Raw genomic sequence first — 5851 nt, forward strand, 5'->3', positions numbered from 1 at the left:
TTCTCTCTCCCCCCCTTTCCTCTCTAAAATCAATAAAAACATATTTTTTAAATTTGTGAAATAACTCAGGTATACACAAAAAAGGAAAAGACAATAACATAATGAATTTAACTACAATCTACCCTAATAAAACTCTAACAGGTAAGTTGAAGCCTCCTATGTACCTTTCCCTATTCCGACACTCTTTTCTGCCATAAACATCATTGAATATAGGGTTAATCATTCCTTTTATATGGCTTTATATTTAGTCTATATGTGTGTATTCATAAACAATCTCTAGCACTGTTTTTCAGATTTTAAATATATATGTATAATACATATGCAAAAAAGCAAATCTTATATCATAATGTATTACATGTCATAATATATCACATAAATCAATAAATATATCATAGTATCATTGGCACAGCAATATCATTCTATAAAAATTTAAGGAAAGTTAGGTGATACTTTTCTTGCTTTGGGGCAGGGGGGCGCTCAGGTGCTTTTGGTGGGGCAGGCCCACTTCCTCTTCACCATCCCAAGCTTCTGGCTGTGCAGAATGGTGTTGGCCCTGCAGATGAAGGCCAGGCACAGAAACAGGCAGTACTTGTTCTTGCAGATCATGTGGTGGATGCTGTTCAGGGTAGCCCATGCATTCTAGTTGATGATAACCTAGAGGTGTGGCCAGACCTCTACTTCATGACAACCACCACACCTTTGCCATGGGCCACCGGCTCCATGCCCACCATTATGTGAATCAGCCCATTGTAGCAAAAGGTGTTACAGGTCTTCCCATTATTGGATTCAGTACGGTACCTCTGTTTGTTCCTCTTGATCAGGAAGCTGGAGCAGTTTCGTAGGACCATCCATTGCAAGTAGGCAGATGTGGCAGCAGTTCCTCTCGCTGCTGCAACCAGAGAGGGAAAGAGAGTAATTTCATAATATCATCTAATACTAAAATTTCCCCAATTGACTCAAAGACATCATTTTACAATTAGTTTATTCAAGTAGGATTTAAATAAGGTCCATCCAATATATTTGGCTATTATGTCTTGTAAGTCTCCAACAGTCTTTTCTTCTTTTTACCCCCACACCATAGAAATGTTGGAAAAAATGGGCTATTTGTCTCACATCCTGGATTCAGCTGGTTGCTTCTTATAGTGTCTTGATCAAATTCAGTTTTTTGGTGAGGAGACAAAGGGGAGGACAGGAAACTGTCACACGTAGCCCAGTGACCAAACTCAGTGTCACTAGTACGGTACAAACCTACATGATGGGCCTCCTGATATGATGTAATGAGAAACAGGTAACATGGTCTCTGAATATTTTACCATAAGTGACTTATCTGAATCTGATCATGAAGAACACATAGGACACATTCAAATTGTGGAATCTTCTACAAGATAACTTGCCTGGACTCTTCAAAAATGTCATTAAAGAAAAAAATTGGGTGAACACTGATTGGATCTGGATCACAAGCAAAACCATAGCTATACAAGACATGACTGGGAAAATTGGGGAAGTTTGAATACGAAACTGTATATAATACTATCATGTTGAGTTTCTTAGGTGTGGTAATGGCATTGTGGCTACGTGGGAGAATGTCCTTGTTCTTAGGAGATGCAGACTGAAGGCTCTGGAGTGAAATCTCAGAATGTCTGCAAATAACTCTCAAATGGTTCAGCCAAAAAATAAAAAAATCTGTGTATAAATAATCTGGAAAAGTGTACTGACAATTGGTGAATCAAGATGAAAGCTATAAGGGTGTTTGTTGATTGTAGAGTTTTTAAAACATTTCTTTTGGTTTGAAATTTTTAAAAATTAAAAGTTGCAGGAAAAGAATGCTTTGCTCATGGAGCTGCTGGGTCCCTCCTGTATTACACTGGTGTCTCCGATTTATGGGTCTCACCATTGCTGACTCTGATCTCCCCTACTGCCCGCCAAGTGCTCCAGATCTCTTCCCCTTGGGTGCAGGAGCTGTGGATGGAGGTCCCGAGAGCCTGTATCTCATCATTTTGATGCTGTGAAATTCCAGCATCATTTAAAGGAGGGAAGAAAAAGAAGGAAGAGAAGGGAAGGCCTGGGGACAGCAGGCTTGTCTAGCGCTGGCTCTGCTGCCTCCAGGGTCCCCCCTGTGGCCAGCTACTGCCCCCTGGTGGCCATCAGCAAGCATGCGTTGTCCCTGCCAGGAGGCAGGCAGTCTTACAGCCCTCACTCATACCAGAACACACTCAAGAAAAGTACCTAACAGGCCAGTGGACCTACAATCCCAGCCTGTTCACCATTTTAAAGAACACCAACTAGAGCCCAGCACGGTGCAACATGCTTTACAGATGCCCTACGGATATTAATTCAATCCTCACAACAGCTCTTACAGGTGAGTAGCTATGGTGGCCTCCCACTTTAAAGACAGAGGGCTGGCAGGTGTGGCTCAGTTGGTTGGAGCCTGGTCCCATTTAATGAAGGGTCGCGGGTTCAAATCCCTCCCCCCCCTCAATCAGGGCACATAAACAATGGATGGTACTCTCTCACATGGATTTCTCTCTCCCTCTCTCTCTAAAATCAATGAAGACATATTCTCGGGTAAGGATTAAAAATGTATTTTTAAATAAAGACATACTGAAGCTGAAGAGAGGGGAGGTGACATGCCAAAGAGCACACAACTAATGTCACATCTAACTCCAGATCCAATGCTGTGTCCACTACAGCACAGATGCTTCCAATTTTGATATGATGATAATGATAAAATAATAGCAAAGAGCATCTGTTGTGTGACTTTGGGCCATGCACTGTACAACATATTAACTCATTTAATCTACAACAGTCCTAGGGGGTAGGTTCTATTAACAAGCCCATTTACAGTTAAGGAAACTGAGGTACAGAGAGTTTAAGAAATCTGTCCCAGGTCACTCAGCGAGAGGAGTACTGATGGGAAAAAAGGCACTAAGGAACATTGGAAATGCCCGTTTGTTCAGTTCATAAATGTTTATTACTGCCTCCTAGGTACAGGACCCTGAACTAAGACGTGAATGCACAGCAAGAAGGCAACAAAACAATGCTACTAGATGAAAAAATGAAAAAAAAAGGCAAAGAGAAAATCTAATCTATTTATAAAAATGCTTTCCTGAAAATAAGATGCTCAACAAGGAGAACGGAATTGCTTTACGATCAGTAGAAATAAAGGTAAACATGGACTACTGATCTCTTCCAGGGAAGGGGAGAGAAAGCATAAGTGAACATAAACATTTTCACTGCAACCCGTCAGAACACACTGACAAGTCCTAATTTTTTTACCTCAAAGAAAAGCAAAGGAGGGCACTGCCACTCTCCTGAGAAATTCAGAAGAGGAACTTTTTAGACATGTATTAAAATTCCTGTTCCTAATATACAGAATCTGGCGCTTCGATCTGACTTTCAGAGAATACGATTTAACCACATCACCTGCAACCAAGTCCTCCCGCTCTAAGCAGCTGCCTCCCAGGCTGCAGCCTCCCAGGGTCCAGGAAAGTCCAGCGGCAGCTTTTGCCTGGGCTGCCTCCCTTCTCCCTCCCTCTGGTACTTCCCAGGCCCAAGATAGCACCATATTACTTAAGATTTTTTAGAAGTCCCCAGACTTGGTCCCACTGGGCTGCTATGATTCACTCTTTCCTTACCCTGGTGAGACCCTCCTCACCCCACCACCCCCAGAAGCAGCCCCCCGAGAGTGCATTCAAGGGGTGCTGTAGCTGGGATTGGAGCACCAGGAGCAGCCAAGCACCACCTCTCCTCTTTTCAACATACATGGTTAAACAAAACATTTGCTGAAATTCTGTAGAAAAATAAAGAACATAAGGTTTCATTCTCTTTAAAAAAAAAACACCACGTTATTAAGGTATGATTGACATACAAAATGTGTACATACTTAATGTATACAACTTGAGTTTGAACATCATATTCATTCTTACTATCCTTGTTACTATTTTGGTCTATATGTTCCATGAAATGTTGTCTGACATAGTTAAGCATGTAGCTGGAAAAACTGGCTAAGACTGTGAATAAATTGGAAGAGAGTGCTGATTGAAAAACAAAACAGATCATCCCTTGAAAGTAGCTATATTTTTGTTAACCTAGATCAGTGGTTCTCAAAGTGTGATCGCTGGACCAGCAGTGTCAGCCTTATCTTGGAACTTTCTAGAACTGCAAATGCTTTGTTTGGATCATATCTGCTGAATCAGAAAACAGCAGGCCTAGAAATCTGTTTTAACCAGCGCTCCGAGAGATCTGGGTGCATGTTCAAGTTTGAAAACCTCTGTACTACTACCACACAACGACCAAACCTATTAATTCAGTGACTATTTACTTATTTTAATCCTCACCCAAGTATATTTTTTCCATTAGCTTTTCAGAGAGAGTGGAAAGGAGAGAGGAACATTGATGTGAGAGAGACACATCAACTGGTTGCCTCCCACTCTTGCCCTCACTGGGGCGGAGCCCGCAACCGAGGTATGTGGTGGAATCAAACCCAGGACCCTTCATTCGGCCGACCCACGCTCTAACTACTGAGCCAAACTGGCTAGGGCTCAGTGATTATTTAAAAAGTGGATTTAGTGCTCTTCCTCCCAGGAGCATGTGCACGCCTTTCCTCCCTCTCAGGCATGCATCTTCTAAACTCTAAGGGTCCCCAGAAGACTTGCAACCAGGGGAGCAATGGGCAGCAGCAGTGGCAGCTCATCCTGGGCTAACCCCCTGAACCTGTCTCCAAGGCCCTCTTTTCTCTGACTTTCCAGGGAGCCAAAGCAGCCCCACCTAGGCTCATTTCTTTCCTATAACATTTCTAGAGAAATAAAGCAGACTCGCCAAGGCGCTCTCCTGTTGCTTCTTCTATCCCAAGCCCTTTCTTGTTTCACTGTTACTGGCTTTAATAAACAAACTCTCAAAAAAAAAAGGTGAATTTAAATTTCCTTAGTCGTAACAGTGACTTGTATTAAACAAATAACAGCAAGAGGAGCCTAGAGAATGCCTGATGTGGGGGTAGAGTTTTCCCACACAATCTCTCTCCTTGAGATAATAGATAGGAGGAACTAGAAGCATCCAGATGGGTTGGTCAATGTTCGAGGTGGGGTCCCTTAATCATCCACCATCCAACCCTCGCCCCAAAGTGTTTGTGTGGTGAAATTAGAAAATAAAATGAAAGTCAAAAAGGACCAAAGATGTCGTTCCTGACAGCTGACAGGGCTTGGATGGAGGTGGGAATGGGTCTGCATGGAGGAAAAGGTTCCTGTAGCTTGTGCAGGATCTCCCTTAACTGAGCACCACTGAGAGCCTGGAAAAGGTCCCCTGGGGGCATTTTTCTGGCTCCCATCCCTGTTCTCCCCACCCCTTTCTGCCCTCCTTTTGGTGCCCCTCCCTCTGACCCTTTCTCTCAACTCCAGCTTTTTGATACCCTCTCCTCCATAATCCAGCAGCATCCAGGTCTCCAGGTGCTGACTCATCAGCATGGAGGACATGCAGGTCACGACCTCCTTGCAAGCCCCAGGGGACATCTGGGTCCCTAGTGACCTCTGTGGAGGAGGGTGGGAACGTTGTGGATGGAGGAGGATGTGAGGAATTTTGCAGGGCCTGGAGGGGGAGGTCGTCCATAAAGTTCCCCAATATAGAGGCCATTCTGTCCCATGGAAAAGCCTCAAGGCTCCAACCTTCTTGGGAAGCTTGCTATTGTTGTTCTAATGGGGTTAGTGAGTCTTTGGGTCAGTAGTGTTGTCCCCACCTGAGTCAGATCCCTGGGTCAGGAAATGCTACCGACCTGGAAACCTCTGAGGAGTTTCACAAACTAAGAAGAGAAGCAAATGAATGTCCCTTTTCTCTCCCTGCCTTTGCTCTAGTTTCCTTG

The 5851-nt window shown here is 43.7% G+C and overlaps 1 pseudogene; it reads right to left on the reverse strand.

Annotated features, from left to right (window-relative positions):
* Positions 1-477: 477 nt before the first annotated feature.
* Positions 478-5504, reverse strand: LOC107527860 (large ribosomal subunit protein eL28 pseudogene; annotated as a pseudogene).
* Between the last annotated feature and the right edge of the window lie 347 nt (positions 5505-5851).

This window comes from Miniopterus natalensis, chromosome 18, assembly GCF_054644295.1.
Source record: "Miniopterus natalensis isolate mMinNat1 chromosome 18, mMinNat1.hap1, whole genome shotgun sequence".
NCBI classification, from domain to species: domain Eukaryota; kingdom Metazoa; phylum Chordata; class Mammalia; order Chiroptera; family Miniopteridae; genus Miniopterus; species Miniopterus natalensis.